Genomic DNA, 26,617 nt, shown 5'->3' on the forward strand with positions numbered 1-26,617 from the left:
CAGCCTGGGTACTGAGCCCTATTGTGACATCAGTCACTTGACGGCACCTTTAAATATATCAAACAATGGCTCATACATAATTCATTCAAGTAATTTTTTTGTATGAACCTCAGAACATGCTGAGATATATGGCCTGTCAAATGATTCTTTAGGATCACTTTTAGATATGGTTACATCTGACATCCTGTGCATGGTTTTCTCCCCAAACGGTTTGCCTTCACTCCTGTTTTGCTGAATTTGTTTTTGTTGGCTCTAGAATTCTGCACACTTTACCACGTCTAACCAGTACTAAAGTGCTCACTCCTGTAAACCTGGGAAATTGTTGACACCCAATTGGCATACTTTATTTACTTGTAAGTCTCTGGTATAGGGTTATACAATATACCCAGGGCTGGTGAATTAAATGCTACTGGTGGGCCTGCAGCGCTTATTGTGCCACCCACTTAAATAGCCATTTAAACATGTCTCAGGTCTGCCTCTGCAGTGTGTTGTGCATTTTTAATCTGCCATTTTGAACTGGCAGAATACATTTTTTGACAGGTCTTAAACATTCCTTTTTATTACATTTAAGTAACCCCCTAGGATGGGTCCTAAACAGTCCATAAGGCAGGGTACATGGTAATTAAAAAGTTGGATAAGTACTTTTAAGTCTTGCATGTCCTGGTACTAAAAAACTCTCAAATGTATTTTTCACTATTGCAAGGCCTACTTCTCTCATGAGATAACATTGAGCTACCTTGTCCAATTTAATAAGTGATAGGTTTTCTTTGGGAGCAGGTAGGAATGTCATCTTTGTTGCCTGAGGAATTGTAATTTTAAGGCCTCTTTAATGGTAAAGTCGCATTTACAATTTGGGAAATGACACTTTTAGAAAGTTAAAGACACACAATTGATGCACCCTTTTAGAAAGTTGGCATTTTCTTGTCCTAACAAGTTGGTGCCTGCCGTCTGTTTCCTGGGTCACATACTAGGTGTAGTTGGCAGGTGGTCTTTGTATATTTCTCTCAGACAGCCACACAATGGAGTGGCTGGGTGTTGGCTGGATGGGCATCCTAACTTGATGTGAGAGGCAGGGCTGTCACCTGTCACACTTCAAAGACACTGCCTCAGCTCACACACAAAATATTTCATTCTGGTCTATTGTACCTGCAGACAGACTTGGACTTTTCTTGCTAAAGCAATTGCCAGTGATGTCTGGCAGCATGAGATGTTCACTTTGTGAAAGAGCATCGATAGGTAATGGTGATTGCCAACGAAAGTTCCAGCATGACCATCCACAGTGCCCTACAAGATCTTTGCACTACAGCGCCGACTGTCTGTAACACCTGGACAACTCTTTGCACTCCAGCGCAGACCTTCCACAATGCTCTTCTTGCTCATCATGGCCTCCTCCACTGTGTACTGGACGCTCTGTGCTAGACTTTAGAAGGTGATTTTTTTCACTGGGACTAACTTGGTCCCTGTACCTGGTCCATGCTCCATCGCAGAAGGCCCGGTCTTGCAAGGTAGCGGAAAGAGCATGGCGCGCGAAATACGACCCAACAGCGAAGCTTGCTTACAGGTCTTTGGCGAAAGCTTACCATCGAGACATCATTTCTGCGAAGAAGGCTTACTTCGCGAGAAAAATCGAAGCTGCCTCCAATTCCTGTAAGGAGCTTTTTGCTATTGTGCGGGAGTTTACGACTTCACGCGGTGCTCCGACGCAGACCCCCCCTCCCGCCCCTTGGGTCAGAGCGATCGCGGATTTTTTCACCTCTAAGATCCAATCGATCCAAGACTCTTTCCCTATGCAGGGACCCGTGGTGTCCTGTTGGGTGGAGAATGTTGCTGCCACTTCGCCTAGTGCAGGTGTGGCCCTGTCAACTTTTCCTCCTCTCTCTATGACCGCCTCATTCGATCTGATGGCTTGTCTCAAATCAGGTTCTCCCCGGGACGCTTGCCCTGCCAAGTTTTTGGCAAAAATGGCAGCTATTGTTAATCCATATGTGAACCCTCTGTTGAATTGTTCTCTTGTACAGGGTGTGGTTCCACTGTCCTGGAAGCAGGCAATGATTATCCCCCTGCTCAAAAAACCTGGTTTGGATGCGGAGGTGTTGGCAAACTACAGGCCTATTTCACTCTTGCCTGCTTTCGCGAAGATCATTGAAAAGCATGTGCACAAGGTGCTGGCCGATTATCTGGAGTCCCATGGTCTACTGCACCCTACTCAGTCGGGTTTCCGCACCAATCTTAGCACCGAGACTGCTTTCCTGGAAGTTTCGGAGGCGATTAAGGAGGTGCTGGATTCGGGTGGCAGGGCGATGCTGGTGTTGTTAGATCTGTCGGCGGCCTTTGACACCGTCCCCCATGAGGGCCTCCTTGCAAGACTCTCAGAGATTGGTCTCAGGGGGACGGTGCTCCAGTGGTTTCGATCATTCCTGGCAGGCCGTCGACAAACGGTCTGGGCCTCCGCCTGCTCCGCCGAGATGTCGCCATTGGGTGTCGGAGTTCCTCAGGGCTCAGTACTGAGCCCAACTCTATTTAACATCTTCATGACCCCTCTGGCGGCTCTGGCGGAGTCTTTCGGGGCTCAGATCGTTTCCTACGCTGATGACACCCAGCTCCTCTTCACCTGTGAGAGGGGTGCGGATTTCGATGGAGGTAGGATCCAGGGTTGCCTTGAGGCTGTTTTTCAGTGGTTTCAACATCACAGCCTCAAGTGCAACTCGGATAAATCTGAGGTCCTCTTTTTCGGGTGCAGTTCGGATCCGGACTGGAAAGTGTGGTGGCCTGAGAACATGTTTCCACCAGCAAGTTCGTCCCAGGTGGCGAAAAACATTGGGATTAAGATTGACAACGGCCTCACACTGCGTTCACAGATAATTGGTCTCACGGGCACCTGTTTTGGTTTGCTCCGGATGCTGCGTAAGTTCCTCCCTTTGTTATCGCAGGAACACAGGAAGATCACCGTGCAGGCGATAATTGGCTCGAGAATTGACTATGCCAACGCTCTCTATCTCGGCCTGCCGGAATATCTGCTTCAACGGTTACAGGTGGTCCAGAACTCAGCAGCCCGGGCCATTTTTGGACTATCTCGCCGTGCCAGAGCCTCGGGTCTCCTGGAGGCACTGCACTGGCTTCCTGTCCGGAAGCGGATAATTTTTAAGATCCTGACTCTGGCGCACAAAGCCCTGCACGCCTCCGGTGCAAAATACCTCCAAAAAAGACTGACCTTCTACCATCCAGCCAGGTCGCTAAGGTCAGAATCCTTGTTTCTTGCTGCAGTGCCTCGTGTGAAGAGGACACGCATCGGTGGCCGCTCTTTTAGACTACTGGTGCCTCAGTTGTGGAATAAGCTGCCAATGGCCCTGCGCAGTATCTCAAACTTGTTGGCTTTTAGGAAGGGGCTCAAAACTTGGCTTTTCACTTCTTAGTTTTTTTCTAAACTCCATGGGTTTCCTTTCTGTTCTTATCTGTTTTCCTCTTGTTGTGTTGCAGATTGCTTGCAAATCAAAGCGCCGGGACACTCTCTGAGTAGCCGTGCGCTATATAAAACCCCAGCATAACATAACATAACATGACCAGATAACCGTGAGTGGTGATTTATTAATTTATTTTATTTATTTATTTATTTCTGGCGATTTTTAGAGCGCGCAAATACCCTGGGGTGTCTCGGCGCTATAGTTGCAGAACTCTCCAGAAGGGGGGTGGAATTAAGCAGGGAACAACCGTGTCTTTAGTTGTTTTCTAAAGTTCAGAAGGGTCGGAGCGCACTTGATGTTTAGAGGAAGTGCATTCCACAGTATGGCCGTGGCCACAGCAAAGCGTTTGTCACCCCAGTTGGCCCTTCTTGTCCGGGGGACCATGAGTAGGTGCGCTGAGGATGACCGCAGAGTTCTGGTATGCTCAAGCGGACGGAAGGCTCTTCTTAAGAATAGGGGTCCTTGGCCGTGAATGGCCTTATATGCAATGCATAAAGCCTTAAACTTGATGCGGCTCCTCACCGGTAGCCAATGCAATTGTCGAATGTAGGGGGAGACCGATGCAAATCTAGGGATGGATAGAAGTGTTCTGGCGGCAGCGTTCTGGACAGTTTGCAGTTTATTAAGCACCTTTTGTTGAGTGTTGAGTAGCAGTGCATTACAGTAATCAGTTTTGGAGAATACTAATGTACTGACCAAGGTTTTACCTGCATGTGACGGAAGGTATGGGATTAGTTTTTTTATCTTTTTTAGTACGTGGAAAGAAGAGGAAACCACAGCATTGACATGTTGCTGGAATGTCAATTTGTTATCGAAGATAACGCCCAAGTTGCGTACCTTCGTCACCGGTTCTGGCGGTTGTCCCATTTGGTGAGGCCACCATTGAGGGGACCAGGTGGGTTGAAGCCTCCCGAATGTCATCACTTCTGTCTTATCCGAGTTGAGTTTAAGACAGTTGGATGACATCCAGGAGCTTATTGCCTTCATTCCCCTTTGGAAATTGGCTGCTACTGAGATTCCGTCATTGTATATCGACAGCACCAATTGGGTGTCGTCAGCGTAGGTAGTGAGGGAGATTCCACAGGATTTTATGACCCTCGCCAGGTCCGACACGTAGATATTAAACAGTGTCGGACTTAGCGAGGATCCCTGTGGTACTCCACATGGCAAGGAGAAGGTCTGGGATGTGAAATTTCCCAGTTTCACAGTTTGTGGACGGTTTGACAGGAATGAGGCCAGGAGGTTTTTTGCTTTGCCTGTGATTCCTATGGCTTCGACACGGTCGATCAAGGTGGCGTGGTCGACCGTGTCGAAAGCCGCAGATAGGTCCAGGAGTACTAAAACTGCGGCTCCTCCATTATCCATTGTAGACCTAATCTCATCTGCTGCTTTCAGCAGTGCCGTCTCTGTTCCGTGGCCCTGTCGAAACCCAAATTGGGTGTCGTCCAGTAAATTATTGTGATGGATGTAATTTGACAACTGGATATTCATGATCTTTTCAAAGATTTTTGCAGGGAATGGGAGACAGGCAATGGGCCTATAACTAGCAGGAAGGAGAGGGTCTAAACTAGGTTTTTTCAGCAGCGGTTTGATTATAGCTTTTTTCCATTGCGGGGGGTATACACCGGATTCAAACATTGCATTGCAGATGGTGGTTAGGGGAGGAGCAATAACCTCCGAGATGAGGTTGAGGATATTTGGAGGGCAAGGATCCAAAGGTGAACCGGATTTGGTTCGAGCGATCAATGGTTGAATAAGCTCACGAGAGGTAGGTTCAAAACCTGCAAATGAGGGATCGGTGTGAGCTGGGGAGTGAAAGGGAATGGTCGCTACCTCAGGTGTAAAAGTATTAAAAATAGCTCTAACCTTGTCCTCGAAAAAATTGGCTAATGCATCAGAAAGGGCTTGAGACCCTTCTGACTGAGGAGCAGATGGATTGGACAGGTAGGTTACTACTTGAAATAGTTTCCCTGAGGAGTTTTTCGCCTCATTAATTTGGCTAGTGTAGTAAGTGGTTTTTTCTATTTTTATGAGTTGTTTGTAGTTAGTGAGAGCGCTTTTGTAGCTAATCTTGTCAGCTATGTTAAAGTTACGGCGCCACTGCCGTTCGTATATTTACCTGGAATCTTTAAAACTGCATAACTCCAGTTCTACTGATTGGATTTTTATTGTTTTGGTGCCAAATAATTTATTTAAATGTGCTCTTTTTTTCTAAATTACTGTGGTATGTTTCTTGAGTTGTGTTTTCGCTTTGTTATTGTCTGTGTACTGCATAAATACTTTACACATTGCTTCTAAGTTAAGCATGATAGCTTTTGTGCCAATTGTGTGCAAGCTACCTGGGAACGTATTACGCTAGGTGGTGCATTTTCCATATTTTTTACGGGAGCACCTATCAAAAGGTGCATTCTGTGCAAACATGGTGAGTGAGCCATGTTATACTGAATGACCGCCCACAGGGCAGCCCCAAAATTGGGCTGCCCTGGGTGCAGCACATTCAAGTGAGTTACGGAGCTGCTTTGAAGCAGTAGCTCTGTGTTTCACTATCCGGGCGGCCACCCGCCTGCCCTTCTAAGAGGGGTGAGAGATCCCCCTGCAGGCGGGTGCATTGAGTTACTGCACCAGCCTGCAAGGGGATGTCTAGGGGGTTTTCACCCCCTTTAGAGGGCTGCCATCAGGGGGGCACTGACAGTGCGGTACCTTTCAGGTTGCGTACTGTCAGTGTGCATCCTAACGGCTTCTTTGCCTCTGCACCTGCATGTATAATACGGCACAGATGCAGAGGCAAAGACATTCTCTCATTTGCACTGGGCCACGCCACCATGCAAATGAGGGCACACTCTCTGATGATAGCACTAGTGTTATATGTGCACCAGCACTATCTGTATGACAGAAGGGGCAGCACAGGTGTCTGCAGCCCCATCTGTAATACCAAAATGCCCCGGGGGCGCACATAGCGAGTGCAAATTCTTGTTGTGCACCAGGGGCCCTTTCTATAACACAGCCCCAGAGAGTTAATTAAGAACAGGTTAATTTAGTGACTTGTGGTTCACCCTGACAAGGATTGTGGCTGTTGCTTTAGGAGGGCTCATAGCCCCCTCTACCAACAACCCATTTTCCAACACATACAAATAAGTTATTAACTGAATGGTCCATTTTATGACAAAAGGCGAACTCTCTTTCCCACAGTGCATCATTTCACTATAAAACAGAACCAGAGAAACAATTATCATTTGTGATGGCTGACCAAACATAACTGACAGCAGAGCAGAATCTGCAACCACTCAAAGGACACCGAATTATAATAAATAAATAAATAGTGAATAAATGCAGATTCCTCTACAACTGTTCATTAGCAAAAAATAGATAAAATATGCTCTATCATTTTGCACCCTGAAAGAATCCGGTATGCAGAAAATAAATGATTACCGGAGAATGAGGAAAAACTCACACTTCCTTAAAAGTATGCCTGACAGAAATGATCCGCCGATTGCAAATCCAGAAGAAAGGAAATGGAAAAGATACTAGAAATAATGGGTTTTGACAATCTTGTTTTGTGCGGAAACCTGCGAGTACATTTTTTGCTGATTTATTCAGAAAAGCCGGGGCCTCACCACATTTACGGCTCCGACTGCATCAACAAAACTGAAATCATATACACAAAACATTTTTGAACTGAGGACATTAATTTTGTATCGGATGAAAGAAAGAGTCATAAAAAAAATAAAAGCAGGCCTATGCTCCATGTGGCAGTTTTATTATTTAGTTTATCACCCACCATATGCACTGCCAAAGAAAATTATAATAAGCTACCACTGCAAACAATAAAGGCTCGCAGCGGAGACTGTGAATTGTTATTTATTGTGCTGTGAGCTGAATTAGTAAACATAACGGAACTGGGTCATGACAGGAAGTGGAATCGTGGCATTAGTATTCTAGCCTCTCACAGGCCTATGTAGGCTATAATAGGACGGCAGGGCCTTCAGTTAATATGTTAGCAACTTTAAAGTATCTTTCCAACGGAAGACGATATGAAGTCAGGTTGCGTCATTAGTATGCTATCAAAACTGTTGTGCCTTTCAATTAGACAACGAGAGGCAATGGGGCAGATGCACAACCATTTTTGGGGGGTCGCAAACAGGAACTCGGCTTGTTTACGACCGCAAAAATGGCCTGTCCCATACACAAATCATATTTTGCGAATCGGTAACATATTACAGACTCGCAAAATATGGTTTGCGACTCGTTATTAGTTAGGGGTTTGACAAGGGTGGCACTTTCTAATAGCGAATCTAACGGCAATTTGTGATTGTTTATGTGGTCGGAAAGCACTTGCAGTTTATCACCTACTTCAAGTAGGTGGTAAGCCACTCGCAAACGGGAAGGGGTCCCCAGGGCACCCCTTCCTCTTTGTGAATGGGTGCGAAAATATTTTTGGGAAGCAGGGGACCATTGCCTACCCTTAAAAATGAAACTAAAAAGTTTTCTTTTTTCTTTTTCAAATGCCTCCCGTTTTCCTTTAAGGAAAATGGGCTGCATTTAAAAAAAACTGCTTTATTAAAAAAACAGCCACAGACATGGTTATCTGCTCACCCCAGCAGGCCACCATCCCTGGGAGTGCTAGTCATTCCCAATGGTGTCACAAATTGCACCTGCCTCATGAATATTAATGAAACATGAATTTGCGCCCCCATTAGGAATCGTAAAGTGTCTGAGACCCTGTTGTACATTCCATTTTGCGAGTCGTAAACTGCAAGTCACGATTTGACGCAATTTGTGACTCGCAAAATGGAATAGTCATACCTCTGGCCCTTAGTGTGCTAGTCAGATCTACCACACCCTGTGAATTGTTTCATAAACGCAAGTCAAGATGTGCCATAACAATGCTAGATCCCACACCTATTGTGCAGTTTGAACTGTGTCAGAAAAGAAGATACCTTTTGACATTTGTGTTCTATCTCCCCTCAGACCTATCATGTCATGTGCAAAGGGTCATGAGAGGTGAATAATACTACACGACTCATCTTTACATTTCTAACCTGAATTCTGTATCCATTGTGGTCTTTTGTGTGTTTTCTGCCTCAAAAACAATAGCATGACGATTATCTTTCCCAAAACGAGCAGAGAATAAATACATTACTTACCATTTATCTTCATTACCTGAAACCTTAGTCCTCCCCTTCCTTACCATGCGAGGAGGGATGTACGTTGTTACCACGCGATGTATTACATCGCGGTAATTTACAACGCGTCTTTTACAACGCAAGTCGTTACCACGACTTGCGCTGTAGGGGTGCTGGACTTAGGAATAGTTACATTTACTATTCCAACACCGGCCTACGTACAGTAGGGAAGGTGTTGGAATAGTAAATCTACTATTCCTTAGCCTAGAGCACCTTCCAGCGCAAGTCGTGGTTACGACTTGCGTTGTAAAAGACGCGTCGTAACTGCACTGCGGGGTAACATCCGCGTTGTAAAGGATGTTCCCCGCGAAGAGCCCATCCTCACGTGGTATGGACTGGAATAGGAGGGACCGGTTTTGGGGTAATGAGTCAAATTATTTCTAATGATTCCATTTCACATGTTAGAAGAAACACATGCTAAAGATTGAAACGACATGCTAAGTGGATGTCGGAACTGAAAATCAATTTTTGTATAACAAATTTTATTGAGGTTTTAGTAAACACAGAGATGAGGTCCATTGTGCAGCATATATCTACTTCACTGCTTTGTAAGGCCACTGGGCTATATCTGTCTTGCTGCACCCTTTTTGCGAAATATAAGGAAAGAAAAACATAATAACATACCTCAACCCTCTCCCTTATCCCTCTTCCTCTCACGCAACACTCAGAAATTGTGTATTTGAATTTCGTAACATTCAAGGGGTCCCTCACTCGTCATTCTCAAAAGACTCTCCCCATGTTTGTATTGGTCAGATTTGTGTTTGGCTCCCAGGTGGTTGGCCATATCATGTGATGGATCACCTCATTGGTAAGGTGGTGAAGTAGATCGACAAAGAGGGACCACATTTTGCCAAATTTCCCGCTGTTGTCCAATAGGTTTTTCCAGGGCCATTATTTGCCACAGGCTACGGATCTATAGCTTTACTGCCGGAGCCACTGTTTTTACCCAGTAAAATGTAATCAGTCTCTTAGCTGCTCCAAACAGGTCGTACAGCAGTATTCTACCTCTACGGCCCTCCCAACGCATGATCACCTTTCATGTTCGAAAAATTAGGTGCACCTGACTTTGAAAAATTCTTTTCTGAAATGTACATAGCCCATATGAGGAGTCGGAAAAGTTTTTCTCATTTATTAAATAGGTTTTGCAGCCCATACCGAATCACATTTTTTAGGGCGGAGTGAAAAAGGGATTAAGTCTACATGGCAATGCAGTATATTATGTGTCAATGGTTTGCAACTGTAACTTTAGTCGCAAACGATTGACCAGTTACTGATGCCTCAAAGTACGTGGCAACTGATTTGTAAAGGAGAAAGATTTCTTTTGGGACTACTTCCACTTTGGCAATCATGATGGTAGTCTCAGACGGAGTAGGGAGTGGTCCAGAATACCACTTCCTGCTGCCCCTCTCCTTTTCCCCAGTTGAAGGAAGGAACATGGAATGCTTTAAAAAGAAATTCTATTTCGAAATGAAAACACAGGGCTGGCGGTCTTCTGTCCCTTGCAGGCCACCCTCCCTGTGTTTGTAGCCAATCGTAGGAGGTCACATATTAAAACCATCAAAATGAATATTTACGAAGTAGACTATTCTCGCACTGCTGCAAATGGTGATTTTGCAAGTCAACTTACTAGTACATAGGTCAGTTCACTAAATAAAATACTGGTTGGGGCACAATAAGTGACTTAGTTTGTGACCAGTATATTGAAACATCTAACCCCAAGACAGGGCTGCCTCATCAAATTCAATCCTCTCAAGGTGATATTTCTTCCTGAGGAAGCATTTAATTGATTCTACTGACAAAGTAGACGATTGCCTGCCTGAGACCCCAACAAGAAGTGAGGGGTCTTTGGAAAAGAAGGGTGGTGTCTCAATGAGTCATCAGTACTGCAAGCCAAAATCCCAGTCTAATACAAAAGTCACAGTCCCCTAAGATATTTTGCATTGAAACTCTGGTACTCTAAAAATCTCAAAAGCTAGCAATAAAATGCCCTACTGTGGGAAACCCGTTGTTGGTTGAGGGGGGTGTGAGACCTTCCCCCGCAACAGCCATAATCATCATAAGTGTGAACCATCAAAGTCATTATTAAACCATGCTTTATAGACAAATGATTCTGCTTAGTTTTCCTTTATTTATTTAGTCACATATGCACCCAAACATAACAATGCAGACAACAGCTTTCATCTCCTAATTTCCATAGCTTTGATGCTGATAAGGAAACTCCTGGTGCACCAGCCCCCTGCACTGTTTCACAGAGTATTGGTAGGAGCACAGGGTAGTATGAAAGATGAATGTTTTCATCAGCATCTAAAATACAACATGATTTTAGGTTGTTTTTCATAGCAACCTGGGTAGCAGATATCTTATTCGTACTGTCTAAAAAATAAGGCCTCAATGATCTCAAATTAAGATGCTACAAAGGATATGAAATCTAGCTGCGAGAATCTGTCTTTATCTCAGAAAATTTGAACCAACCTCACCTGCCAAAATGAATCTCAACATGTCGATACCTGGAAATGGCTCCCCAGTATGCTAAACAATAAACGGAAGAACTGACCGAACGGAGCTGTGACAAACATAGTAGCAAACAACGATATACACATACTATCATGGAATATCGCTGGTGCAAAAAGACTGTTGGAGGAGGGACTAGCTTTAGATGAATGGGATAGCTGCGACATAATCGCCCTGCAAGAAACTTGGCTGCAGGAAGACATAGCTTTGGTTGGATTCATTCATTATACAGTACCCGCGGAAAAATGTAAATCCTACGGTCGAGCAATCAGAGGCCTCTCAGTTTATGTGTCTACTGCTTTAAAAATCAATTCGGAACAACTTAAATCCCCAGATCCAAGCATTCAGCTATTAAATTATCAGGACAAAACTCAAACGATAACAAAACGACAATCCTGATTAATTATTATATTCAACCTAATCTACAAGCAAAAAAGATAAAAAATGCTTTGCTATGCATGGTAATAATGAGTCTTCGAAGCACTGAGCCATCATGGAACATTATACTAACCGGAGATTTCAATTCCAACCTGATATATACTCCAGAGGAAGACGAAATACTAGCTGCAGAGAACAGGCACTGGAGCGTTCCTCAGCAGACACAAGGCGCGACAAGGAGTCGAAAGGACCTCATAGGCATAAACTTGGTAACGGAGCTGGAGTATCTAGGCATGCGTGTCCTGAATGGAAGGACTGAAGAAGATAGACCACCGAAAAAAACGTATTTCGGCACGCATGCCCAATCAACACTGGACTTCACTATCATTAGTCTTTCATTGATCCCCCAACTGAACACCTTCTATATTGAATATACACCGATGAGTGATCACGCGATGCAACACCTTAAATTAAACTTCTGCATGGAAAGACTTCAACCTTTGTATTCGCTAGGGGGCCAACTAGGCACAATTAATCAAAAACGAATAAACTGGTCTAACTCCAACAAAGAGGAGTGGTTGTCAGTAATAGAGGACACGCTGAATGAGTTAGGACGCACTACAATAAACAAGATACAAGCTTGGACTTGTTTTCTAGAGAGATTAAAGACAAAAATGAAATCATTCAATACAAGGGTTAAAAGAGTCAACTCAAAAAAGAAACTGCCTATGGAGCTGCAAGACTAAAGAAGGGATTTACGCAGAAGTCAAAAGAAGTTGCAGCTGAACTACAAAGATCGGCGTCACTTGGATAATTTTCTTGCACAAAGAAATTTATATTAAAAAAAGGGTTTGGGAGTATAAAAAACGGATGAACGAAGACTTCTGTATCAATCTGCTGGCCAGCTCTAATCTCCGTGACTCAAGTAAATTCTGGAAGATCATAAACCAACTATCAAGGCCGTTAAACGTCCTGACATCGAACATACAGGAATCTGAATGGGTAACTTTCCTGTCGTCAAAATTCAAAGAAAATCGAGCAAAGGCACTTGGCCAGCAAATTATTTCAGCTAATCTTATTAAAACCAGTAGCGAAGAAGAATGCTGTAGTCAGTCACCAACAACTGACCCAAGGTACACCTCACACCTTTCTGTACCACGTGGCACCTACTCTGTAGAGGAGATAATTAATATAATCCGAAAGGGCAAAAGTAATGGGGCACCAGGACCGAACGGTATCCCGCAAGCCACCTTTAAATAGGCACCAGAATTTTGGGGACCACCTCTTGAAAAACTCTTCGCAGATGTGCAAACTTGCAATCTTATCTATCATCACGCCTATATATAAAGGAGGAGATAGATCTAACCCCCTAAATTATCGACTAATAACATTACAGGACGTCGAAGCCAAATATTTCGCATCACTCCTTCTAAAAGATTTGGCAAACTGGTCAGAAGAGAAAGCAATGATCCCAATTAACCAAACTGGATTTAGAGCAGGAATCGGAACAATCTCGAACATTTTATCTTTAACTATGATTGCAGAAAAATGCCAGCGCACTAAGCAGGAGCTGAACCTGTGTTTTATCGACTTGCAGGCGGCATTTGATAGTGTCGATCGGAATCTTCTATGGGCAAAGCTGAGAGCATGGAATATACCAGAGAACATATTAAGGGGCCTGCTGTTATTCTACTCAGACACCTGGACACAAATCAAACTAGGGGACGGTTCACTATTATCAAGAAAAGTCTACACAACAACCGGCTTAAAACAGGGATGCGTCCTGGCTCCACATTTATTTAATTTATTTATCTCAGATCTCTCAGGTATACTAAACAACTGCAATTCTCACTCGCGAAACTTGGCAACTTACAACTTACACATCTGGCATATGCCGACGACATTGTGCTTATGAGCCTAACTAAAGTCGGTTTGTCCAGATTACTAACAGAACTATCAGAATTCCTGTCCGCGAACAACCTTGCTCTTAACGAAGAGGTGTGGCGCCGCGGCCAGGGCGACTGACGCTGGAATCTGGGGACCACGGTTCGATCCCCGGCTCCGGCGGCAGGTCAGCCCAGCACCATGTGACTCTGGGCAATAGCTCGCTTAATCTTCCCGACGGCCCCCCAGCGCCTAGAGACCCTTACGGGTGATTGTGCGCTTTACAAATGTGGACTTTACTTTACTTAACCTGTCCAAAACAAAAACAATGTTAATTACTAATCGACGATCAGCACATCTTAATATCGTGCTGGAAGGAAAACACCTGGAAAGGGTAGCAAGTTATAAATATCTAGGATTTTATATCGACGACAGATGTACCCTAGAAACTCAGAAAAACTATATGACGCAAAGAGCTGGAGCTTTAATATTTGCACTTAGCATTCTGTCAAAAAAACTGGAGGGCCCCTCGCTTAAACCACTACAGACAGTGATTGCCAGCAAAGTACTTCCAACATTAGCGTATGCTAGTGTAGCCATGCTGGGTAAGGACGCTATTATTCTAAACAAACTGGTGACAACAATTTATAAAAAGGCTCTCAGACTTCCTACCTCAGCCTCTCCAGCGCAGATGCGCCTAGAATTTGGCATCATGAATGAAACACTAGGAAGACTCTATACAAGCATCAGGGTATGGTACCAAATTAAGATGAATGCTATTGATAATAATCTTAATAGATTTTTATGGCAGGAACTGGAACTACATAAAAACTCAGAAGCTAACAAATACTTGACTTTCGCTCTGGAGCAAACGTGCACTGCTAACCTGTGGGACAAAAACTTGCCATTCCTCTCCTTTAAACAGGCCTTAAAAAAGGCGGCCAAATTTCACAACCTATTCCGTCTTTTTAAAAAAAAAGCTGATGGCTCTGAGACTAGGTAAATACCCAACCTTGGCTGACTAACCCGCTTGGAAACACTACGATAAAGTTGTCTGTCGCCTCTGTGGCACCACAAAAGGAGACATAATTCATATCATATGTCATTGCAAGAATCTGAGCCAGGAGCGCACGCTCTTTTTAAAGAACATTTTTCGGGTCAAGAGACTACGCACCTGCAGGACTGCTGTTATTGGTGGTTTGGACTCAACAGCTCCTATAATTAACTGCAAACTGATAACATTCTTGATAGCTTTTGAAAAACGCTTAAAAGCAACTGGTCATGTTTAGATTTAATCAGGCTTCTTATTATTATTAACTTTTTCTCTTTTTAACTGCTATCTGATAAAGTTTTTGATGGCCTTAGAACAACGCTTGAAAGTAATTGGTCACCTTTAGATTTAATAAGACCATCATTTTATCTCTAACCTCTGTTTTAAACTGTATTTGATGAATTTTACCTTCTCTTTTGATATTGAATACTAACTGTAAGGATATTTGTTATGGTTTTAATTAACTAAACAATAAAGTTTACTTACTACTGAATCTCAACATGTTCCTGATGTGATACAGGATAACATTTATGATATCATGCAACATGCTCAACGCCCTATATAAATCTGAACCCAAATACGTTCATTTTCTGGCCTAACCATGCCAACCAATAATGCATCTAAGATCAACAAACATATCATACCTCATAAAGCACATACCCAAGTTACTCAGACGTGCAGGAAATTCATTAACATTCCTTGGTCTCTCTCTTTGAAATAACTCACCACTCTCCATGAGAAATCGAGATGAGTATTATCCAATTTTGGAAAGACTTTAAAATCATCCGGTTCTCTGATGCATTCAAGCAGCCCTAAGCTCTAAAACACCGATTAAAAGGAACTACTCCCCTTACACCTTGATTCTCATTCTTCAACTAGCCTAACAAAATTAAACTATATTTTTTCCTTATGCCATTTGTTTATCCTTTCCAGGATCAATCCAAGGCACTTTCCTATTCCTTTTGCCTTGTTACTTCTTGCTTTTCCTTTATATTTTTGTTTCCTTGGTGGATCTGCGAAGGGTTAATGGAGGATTCTGAGAAAGCAGTAAAAAAACAAAAAGGCTTGCTTTGAGTAAGGGGAAGCCGATTCCACCCAAGCCGATTTTATTTTTAATGGGAAAGGATGTGTGGCTCCATTCTCCAAGCCATTTTTAGGCGCTCGGACCCCATCCAGAATTACTTTCCTCTTTATGGGGTAGGGGTAATGTGCCCTCCCCCTCAAACCATTTTCAGCCCTGGCTCCCCAGAGGCAGATGTAATTTATTTTATTTGGGAAGGGAGGTTCCTCTCCAAGCCACAGTATGGCCCTGGGGACCCAATTTTCTGGGGCCCAGCTATTTTTAATTACGAAAGGCGACATCGGCTACCCTTCCCCAAGCAATCCTTTGGCCCTGGGACCTCATCCCACATGACCTGATGACTGCAATGTCTCGGGGACTCTATCCCCAGGAGACTCCTGACCCTTCATAAGAGAATATAGGCAGAGGATACAAATTAAGTACCAAGCCAGAACTCTTCCAAGAAGGGCACACAGCTTTGCTCCCACCCGGCAGGAGAAGAGAAAAAAACCTGCTCCATCTTTTCGGGAGCAAAGCACCAGAGCCCATGATTAAAAAGAAAAATGTCTGGCTCCTGCAAGGGTGCTGGCTTTGAGGACCCTGTGGGGACCTTGGGGCTCTCTCCACAGCCCCCAACATTTAAAAAAGGTGTGAGTGCACCATGTGGGCACGAAGGCACCAACTGTAAAAACAATGGCCATCCCCCCCCCAATCAGCACCGAGTATTGGTGCTTGCTTGGAAGCCAGCAGGGACTGCTAAGACCTTGGGTCTCTCCTGCAGCCCTAAAGTTAATTTAAAGTGTGGGTGTCGCAGGTGGAAAATACTTCAAAGGAATGCGTTATGCTTAACTTTGTGTCACCATTTATGGTTTTAGTAAGTTAGCAGCAATAGTTCATGCTGGGATCATTTAATACTATCAGGAAGATGAGGACCAGCCAATGAAAGAGAAACATGACAAAAGCTGGCATTCCATTACGCTTAAAATGAGTATAACTAAGGAAAGGAGGAGTGAAGTACCTATTAGACCAGCTTGTGTGGTGTGTCGTCGAACAGATGGCATAACTTTCAAATATAACTCTCAGGTCACAAGGCAGAAGCAGAAAATAATAAAGAACAGAAAGAAGATAGCACGACACAATTGTAGGGTGAGGCCACAGGGTGTCAAAAGACAAAATATTGTTACTGAGAGAAAGAATTATCACAATGAAAAAGAGAGAGGCAAAGGAACTGTGTACACAAAAGATGGGCGGAAATAGGAATGCAAAGAAGGAAAGAAATATTGAAGGATAAAGGAAAGTAGGGAAAGAAGGTTGTAAAGAATGAAAGAAAAATGGAAATAAGGAAACAAAATAGACAGGAGAAAAGAGAAGAAAATGAGAGAGGAAAAAACCTTTCCTTAGAGGCGCAATTCCTGGGGACCTTTCTTGAAAGGGTCAGGGTTGCACACTTCCATCACTTATTCAATAGTCAAAGTGGGAGTATTTTATTTTCTGGCTATTCTCTTGCTCATAAACCCAATTTCAAAGTGGCATATAGAACGAATACTCTGAAAAAGCCTAGTGAGATGGTCAAAACTCTTTAAATCTGCATTCTCTGCAACTGATACAAATTATAAAATGGTCCAGGGAATGGAGATGTAGTTGATAAGTTGCCGTGTTCCTTACCCCTTGCCCTGCACCTTAAATTATTTTCAGAATTTCCTTTTGGTCAAATGCTGACCCAAGAAATAAGGATGGCATGGACAAAACCCCAAATGGCCACATATTTTACTTTGCAGTACTAATACTTTTTAGTTGTATATGAATATTTATATTTATATTCTATTTATACGAACAAACATATCTAAATCGTCCATATCAGGGTGGAATACTTTGCAGATGCAGATGGAAGTATTACATTTGTTCATTTAGGGTTTACAAAATATCTATTTTTCTCTATTTGTAAAATATTTTTTTGAAGTAACCAGAAAAGTCTAAAAGATTAGAAAAATTGAGGATTCATGACTAATAACATGTCATATAACACTAACTGCCTATGTGGCATGATTTTCATTTTAGAAAGTTAATTTGGCGGTATTTGGGCAATCTGTGATAAAGTCGGTGCACTGCTTATTAGTGTGATTTGTGGTAGTCATTATATTTATTTGAATGCAATTTGAGTTTATTGTCATTACACATTTTATGCTTTTTTATTGAATGTAGTGCTATTAAAATTTATGAAAGAACTTCTTTCAGATGAACCAAATTAAAAAGCAGTTAGTCCTGTGCTTGCAAATTGTGATTTACAACAGATCTTCAAAACGTTGTACTTTGAGACTTCCTTAAGAATAATTCTGTCTTACAATACTTTGTCTACTGTGAAAGGAAGGTACTTCAGCTCAGTTAATAACCCTTTAACTCCAAATGAGCCATTATGTTTTGAACTGTCTTTGATTAAACATGTTCCTCGATCTTAGAGGTAACTTAGAAATACCTTGTAGGTTGTAAAGGTTAGTTTCCAGCCAAATAAGTATTTCTTACAACTGCACTGAAAGCTCACCAGAGGCAGCAGCATGTGAGATGGAACTCGTGCCCTGTGAGAGTAAAGCAGCTCAACATGTCTTTGTGCTCAGTGTTCAGAAAGGCAGCACTTCTCACATCTTCATGCGGGACCAGTAATAACCTTTCCACAGCCATATTTGGCTGCAGGGTAGTCCATGGCTCGTGTGAATTGGTGGCCTAGGAAGGCAACAGTCAATAAAAAGAGGTATGAAGAATTTAAAGTATGAGATTTTTTCTTCTCGTACTAGAAAGATGTCCCATCCAGGAAGATGTGGGCATGCCTAGCTTTAAATATATGTCATAACAGACAAGAGCATCCCATATGCTAAACCCCAAGGTCAGTACATTTCTAAATAAAACAGTGGTTCGTCTGGAACTCATTTAGAAAATTGTAACACTTTTATAGTACAAATTTGCTGCATACAATAAATGTTGTCACACTTAAATATTTCATCAATGAGAATTGCTGCATGTGTCAAATGCTACAATTACAGTTGACCTTGCTGGTAGCTCAATCTAAAAATGTAATATAGCACAACAGTAAACATTGTCTATACAGTAGATGTGAAGATTTGTTGTGCTGTGCTCCTAGTGAGAAGAATTCACAACAAAGTAAATTGAGCAAATGAGCAAGAAATTGTGTGCTAATAATAAGCCCATAACTGTAAACTGTATTATCGAATGGCTTTGATTGCTCTTTATGGTCACCTGTTACAATATTCCTTGACGTTAGTGCAAAGCGCTCTTTTTCGTACATGTACCCCTATTCAACAAGAATTTCTCAACCTCCTTGACTTTCCCTTTATTGACATTATAATTGTTTGAATATGCTTAGTATTGCTATTATGTTCTTTATATGCAGTGTATTACATTTTTGCCCATATTACTCAAACTTTCCTCTTCTCAAACCATGTACAACACATATTTATACCAAGCTATTCCTTTTATTTTCATAATCTCAATTGTATGAATGTTTATTATTTTGTTGTATTATATACGTGTGTCCTAATTTCTCCTAATAAAATTACCTTTGAAACTAAAAAAATGGCTTTGAGTGTAGATTGAAACTTGAGATTATGCCAAGTATATGTGCTGTGAGTTGGAGATGACTTTATGACCTCTTCTGATAAAATGTATTGCGCACAGTAAAGTTGTAGGCAAATGTATTACAATTTTCAAAATGGGGTTCAGACAAACCACTGCCTTTCTAGAATATTTATAAGCCTAATAGAGATGTTTGCTTTTCCAGTTGTGGTTGCATGAAGTTCATCCCAAATCAAGATGGTGCTATAAGTATATTTTCATGTGATGTCATTTCTTGCTTAGATTATGTTCAAGGAAGCATTTCTTTGAGCTGGATGCTGCCCTCTGTCCCTGATTTCTGCTGCAACAGAATTCCTTCTAGAGCCACTCGTTACTAGAAGACCCATGTAAGGCTCTTTCTCAACCTTGATTCAAGGTGGATCTGGTACCTTGCTTTGCACGTCCAGTAATTATCACATTACCCTCAACCAAGAATGGCCAGTATAATCAAGGAGGTTCTTTTTTGCCCATTTTGACTTTTTCCATTTAATTCAGAGTACCTTAAGGTGATACTTTAAAAAAAAAAATTCTTTATTAGCTTTTCTCAAAATTGGCAGCTCATATCCAAAACAACATGTTTACATCACGGTAAGAATAGACGTCAGCGATAATATCTGAATTCGCAACCGTGGACCACTCCCTTCAACATTATCTTTGGTTTGTCTTTTTTATACATAATCAAACCCAACTGTGATAACCCCCCCCGCCTCCTATCCCCTCTCCCCTTCCCAACATCCCCCCTCTGTGCCATCCCCCTCTGCCGGGTCTATGTAACTCAAGGTCCACGTATTGCAGTAATCATGTGGGGTCACCCTGTGTCTCCCTCCCCTGTACTGGGGCCCCCATCTCAACGGAGGACATCTCAACCGCGCTGTCTATGGTAACTTGGGAGGCCTGTCCTGCTATCTCCTGCATCAACCTTAAGGTGATATTTGACCCCTTTCAATTGTATATTTCAGAGCAAGGTTTCATCATGGCTACCGCGTGAAATTACCCTTTCTTTGTAATATCAATAAGGAAACTAGAGAGATAGGTACTGCATTCAGTCCTTGAAAGTATTATAATTTGTGCAGAAATAATACCTAACTTTATATTTTTTCAGGTACACTTAGCAACGTTTTCCTATGGTAAACTGCCCAGATAGTGGGAGAAACATTAAGACATTGGTGCAATAACACCAATTTCCAAAATAATTGTCACTTTGGAGTACTGTGTCTGAAATTTAAAAAAACGTATAAATAAAATTGAATAAACTTATAACACGCAAACAATTGCCAAAAGGCATCAAAGCACTGGTAGCAGTTAGTAGTTGGTAGGAAGATAGGCTGAAGAAGATATAGGCCCTGAGCATGTCATTAAAGAGTAAAAAGTAAAGTTTTTAAGGCTTTATGAAAAGAAACCTTAGTTTGAAGACTGGGTATGGAATAAGGAAGAGAATTCCAAAGCTTGGATGTGGCCACCTAAAAGGATTTGCCTCCCCCTCTCGCTTTTCTGTTTTTAGGAACAGTTAGCAGATTTCTGCCTGAGGATCACAGCTGTCTGGGGGAGTATAAAGTTAGAACAACGTTTAAGCCCTCCAGGCCCGGAGATACACGGAGCCTTAAAAATGATTTGTTTGTTAACAGGCAGCCAGTGAAGCTTCCGAATCCCCAAAAAGACATTGAATTTTGTGAAAAGTCTTAATAATATCCAGGTACACAGCATTGCAGTAGTCCAACCTGGAAATAATGAGTGCCAAAGCTGCTTGTTTGTGTGCCGGAAAGAAGATATAAGCAAACATTTTCCTAAGGGACTTTATAATCCAAGAACAGGTCGAAACTATCTGGTTGAACTGCAGGTCAAACGATACATTTTTATTGACCGGTACGTGAGGTTCTTAGCGGAGTGAGTTGGCTTGGGCAGAGCCCCCAGCCTATCTGGCCACCACAAATGGATCCATATGGATCATTGACTGCCAAAGATCAAGAACTCAATCTTGTCTTCAATAAATCGTAGATAGTTTGTTTCCATCCATGTAACAACAGCCTGCACACAATTTTTAGAATTGGTAGGGGATGGCTCTGTGTCTTTAGAGATAGACACAATAATTTGTGTGTCATCAGCATAGGACAGCATGGGGTGGGAATATTGCCACAGAGAAATGCCAATTCTCACAGTAACAATATTTTCTAAGGAGCAGTTTGTAGCTGGTAAATCTGTCAAATGCAAACTGCAATTTTATTTGTTTTCCCTCACATTTGCTCGAAGCACTTCAAAATCCCTTCCCAAACTTGCTTTCTTTACTTATTTATGTACACAAACGTGGTTTATCTTTTCCATTTTTTTACCTGAACTTTCTGATTTAATGTCTTCAGGGAGAGGATGTAGGCCTACAGCTAGAGTGGTCGACCTGAAAGCTGGGGAACTGGGTTTGAGTCTCGGCAACGACACTCAACATCCTGTGATTCTGGGCAAATCACTTAATCTCCCCGTGCCTAAAAATGAATGTGTTGATCTGTAACGAAACTGGCGCTCATGATATCCTCGAGTCTAGTTCACGCTATATAAAACTCTAAAAATATATATATTTCAGTGATAAGTCTGTATAGATTGCAGCACACATCATGCTTGCCTCACAAACCATCCTAGTGAATCAGTACTCTTTGAGTTGACCTTTGAAAATAGTTCAATTGACTTTGTGAAATGAATAAGTGCTTTTCTCAGAGTTTTGGATATGCCCCCCTTTTTATTGGGTCCAATAGGTGATCAAAGCACATTTTTTCATTTCCATGAGCTGTAGTTTACAGAATGGGAGGATATGTAGAAAATCGATTTTATTTGTGTCTCTACCACTGTTATTTGATCATGATGTTTGTTATTTCTTCCTTCTTGGTGATGAAATTGTACGAAACAGCTCTTACTGCATGTGCATATCCTTTAGAACCAAGCAATTGTTTTGGACAAACTAATTGACATATTTAACTTTTCTCAAAGTCCTCTGTAAAATGCAGAGAAGCTGTGCAGGTGGTGAAAATGTCAAATAACCCATCTGAGCCTCAGTAAGGATTAACCTCTTACATTTGAGGCTGAACAAAATTATACCCAGTGATCTGTTAGACGATCTGAATGTAAGCTAATTGATGTCTAATTAACATTGATTCTTAAATTTGGCTTTGCTGAAGATCATGATAAGAGTTATTCCCATAATGACAACTTAATAATTATCTGTAGATATATACCAGAGTCAAACAACTAATGCGATTGATGCCATGCTATGACCAATTGCCCACATTACCGGTAGCGTCCCAATTCCCCTAGCAGAGTGTGCTTATTTGAATAACCAGCTAGTGTGAAGGTCCCCGTTCTAGCAGACTATCCTACAGTTTGTTTTATCAACTTTATTGAAGGCTACAGTGAAGTCCCCAAATGCACATAGTAGTGGTGTAGAACATATCATGTTAGATTGTGATTCTAGCAGCCTAAAAGCTGCTGCATTGTACATCATATATAGCTACTTTCTAGGGTAATACAAAATATGAGGTTAAGGAAAATATCTCCTGCCCATCAAACAATTTCTCTCTAGTGGAATGGCATTGATGTTTGCGATAAGTGGCACTGTGGCGATCCCGCCAAGCATATTCTGGCTTCTGACCGCTGCGCCACCTCCAGGGAACTGTGGTTCCTAGCCGGTGTTGGCAGTCCCAGGGCAATCTGACCATCCAACTCGTAATAGGGCGGTCGGACCAGCAGTACAGCTGTGCCTGGTCTGCCACTGCCGCTCCCGCGCAAGTCTAGCAGTCCTTGGATGGCCAAACTCGTAATTGAGCTCTTAGATGCAATGGTGGTTGTTGAATAACTGAACGGTATTGTCTGTGACAAACTAGTACCCATGAAAATATATAAATTACCCATTTCTTGTATTGCTTCCTGGCTAGATAATAAGCAGGATGCACACACAACTTTATATGTTCTTTGTCCTTTACATTTCTAATTTTTCCCTGATGGGACATCTGATCTCCTCATCTGTATTAATCATAACGATCCCATTAGTTAAAAATCTTGTCTATTATTTCCTGGAATATCGAAAACAATAAAAAGTGCACATTAATATTTATTCCCAGGTAACATATCAGAAACCTGCGCACTGGGTGTCAAATGCAGAAGTGCCAAGTATGTCTATTAATGGTAGCCAAGGCTAGCAGCTGCTACCCCGTTGGCACTCTCCTTACAATCTTCGGTATGTGTGCTTCTGATAGCAGTGCCTAAGACAGTAAGTAAATAAGGGTCTGAAATGCTTATATACTTTTTGGGCCATTCATCCAACACTTTTGCAGCAAGCAGAGATTACTGAGGAGCAATGGTGGACAATGGGGGTTCAACATGTAAATTCATCAGTCTTGAGAGTGCTTTCTGTCACTACTCCTATCCTTGGCATTTTCGTGAGCAAGTCATCATAATCAAACACAGTTGTTGGGAAACTTCAGTTTACCAAAAAAAGGCAATAAGTATTTTTTTAGTTGAGGATAGATGATCATAGAATACCTGAGACCCACTAAAGCAGCACTTCAGTAGAATACATTATGGACACTCACATTTTTCTGCTAATGTCAGTGATACATATAGTATTGTTTGTAAATCCAAGGGGTAAAACAAGATTGCATTTTACTTGCAGAAAAGAATTGCAACCAAAGAGGTGAAGCAGGTGTACATTTATAACTACAGGAACCTATATAATCTAATAGGCCACAGCTGAGGGCTATACTGGTGGTTAAAGCTTTGGCACTCGAATTGCAAGCGAGAGAGCTTTTAAGCAATTGGAATAACTGGATGCAGAAGGGCTGTACAGCTTTTAGCTGTTGGGAGGACCTGGCCTGGCAGTTCAGGCTGGACTGTTGGGCCCAGGGTCAAGACTGATTTGCATATGGCTCGGTTCAAACTGGAATGGCATGGTGAGCAAAGAAATTATGGATTTAGGCCCAGATCTCTGTACTGGGGTGAATGTATGACATTGTTCCGCATTCTGTTCATCAATTGTTTTTTCTTGCTATACAGCTGTTAGAGCATTCCATCCACTAAGCGTAGAATATTCTAAATTAAACAGAGAGAACCAAACATTGGATTGTTGGACCAGAAGGCCTAACCAGCAATTATTGGCCCTAAGCTACTCCATTGTCGTCAATAGAGCTCTCAGCATTCTAATATAGCTTTATAGCCTGTTGCAGAAGGCTATACTATAGTGGTATAGCCCGCCGTAGTGGGCTATACTGGCTATTAAAGGTCCGCTGCAGCGTTAAAGTCCCGAGCCGAAGGCGAGGGACTTTAACAAGGCCACGGGACTTTAATAGCCGGTATAGCTCTGCTACGAAGGGCTATAAGGCTATTAGAACATTCTGCCACTAGAGGGCAGAATGTTCTAACAAATTAAACAGGTTTCAGGGAGCGCGAGGTGATTGAAATCCCCTCAGGCTCCCTGAAGCCTTTATTCACAGCCACAAAGAATCTTTGGAATGTTGGAGCTCTGGGCTTATACCAGCCATTATAAGCCCGGAACTACTCCGTTGTTTTCAATGGAGCTTCCGACGTTCCAATGTTCTAATAGTTGTTAAAGGCCCTGAGCCCACTTTATATGCCCAAGCCGTAAACAAGGGTCTAAACCAAGAGAGAGAGCCTTTACCAGACGGCATAGCCCAAGGCAGAAGGGTTGTAAGTTTATTAGTACATTCCAATCACTGAGCGTAGAGTATTCAAAATCAAAAAGAAAGAAAGAGAAAGACACACATTGGACTGTTGGTGCAGAAGCCTCACATAGGTAATTATTAGCCCTGAGCCACTTCACTGTCTTCAATGGAGTACCAAATGTTTGAATGTTCTAATACTGCTTAGAATATGTGCAGTACAGAAATATTTGCCACCAGACATTTATTTTTTATTTAAAAAATAGCTTCTATGCAATTTGGATAATTGAGAACCTAATACTGAAAGAAAACATAGTTGCTCTCAATTTTTCTGCATTTAGGTATTCCATCAGATTACATTTCATACAGATTATGAATAGGGTGACATACCCATTTAGCCAAACATGTGGACGACTTTTGCTCCTTATCATAGTATACACAATTTCACAGTCACTGCCGTCCACTGTTTTCATCTCACCCAGATCCAATCGTTGCACTCAAATGCCATTAGGGACATTTGAGTAAAAAAAAAGCACATATGAGTTTATGAATGAGCGAATTTATAAAACAAATGTACGGGTCACCATGATGACCGTGTATGATTGACCGTTTATCTTCCATCGGCATTCATCACAAGGCTAAATCCCTTCTAACCTCCTTCCTCTCTGGCCGTACCCAGTCAGTTAAAATCAGCGACTTTTACTCCACCGTTTTCACCCTTCCCTGTGGAGTACCCCAAGGATCCTCGCTAAGTCCGACCTTATTTAACATCTATGTGTCAGACTTGCTCAGGGTCATCAAAGCTCATGGGATAAGACTAACCACATACGCCGATGACACCCAATTGGTGTTGGCAGTACATAACGATGGAGGAGCAGTTGCCACCAGCTTCCAGGAGGGAATGCTAGCCATCAGCTCCTGGATGGCAAACAACTGCCTAAAACTTAATTCAGATAAGATGGAGGTCATGATCTTTGGTAGTCTTACCCCTTCATGGTCCCCAACCTGGTGGCCTACCGACCTGGGTCCCCCTCCAGTACCTGTCACGAAGGTTAGGAACCTAGGTGCAATGTTTGATGACAAACTTTCGTTCATCAACCATGCGAATGCAGTCATCTCCTCTTCCTTTTATACCCTCAGAAAGGTTAGGAAACTTCTGCCTTGGCTTTCACCTAGTGCCGGCAAGACCCTCATGTGCACCTTAGTTTTGTCCAAGGTGGACTATTGCAACGGACTCCTCCTGAATGCTCAGGAGAAAGTCCTTAACAAATTGCAGTTAGTCCAGAATGCAGCAGCAAGAATTCTATCCTGCACTCCTAAGTTCACATCAATCTCCCCTATCATTCATCAACTGCACTGGCTGCCTATCAGAAGCCATACTAAATTCAACGCATTGTGCATTGCACATAAAGCTATCAACAATATAGGGCCTGAGTTCCTAAAAAAAGTATTGCGCACATACACTCCCAAAGATCCTTGCGCTTCCCCTCGGCTCACCTGCTCACCATCTACCGCACCAAGAAAGCTTCCTGGGGAGACAGACGTTTCACAGTTGCCACAGCCAGACTATGGAACACCCTCCCCTTCCACATTAAAATGTGCCCCTCCCTCCTGACATTCAGGAAACAAGTAAAAACCTGGCTCTTCAACGAGTAGTCGCCCATCTAAGTGACTCTTCAGTTACCTTACATCGCCGAGACACTCCAGTGTATTTGCGCGCTATACAAATCGCATAAATAAATATTTAAATGAGCATAAAAGGTGTAAATATCGTTGGCATCACCCTCATCACTCAAAGCTCTCAAAAACAC

This window comes from Lissotriton helveticus, chromosome 10, assembly GCF_964261635.1.
Source record: "Lissotriton helveticus chromosome 10, aLisHel1.1, whole genome shotgun sequence".
In the NCBI taxonomy this organism is placed as follows: Eukaryota; Metazoa; Chordata; class Amphibia; order Caudata; family Salamandridae; genus Lissotriton; species Lissotriton helveticus.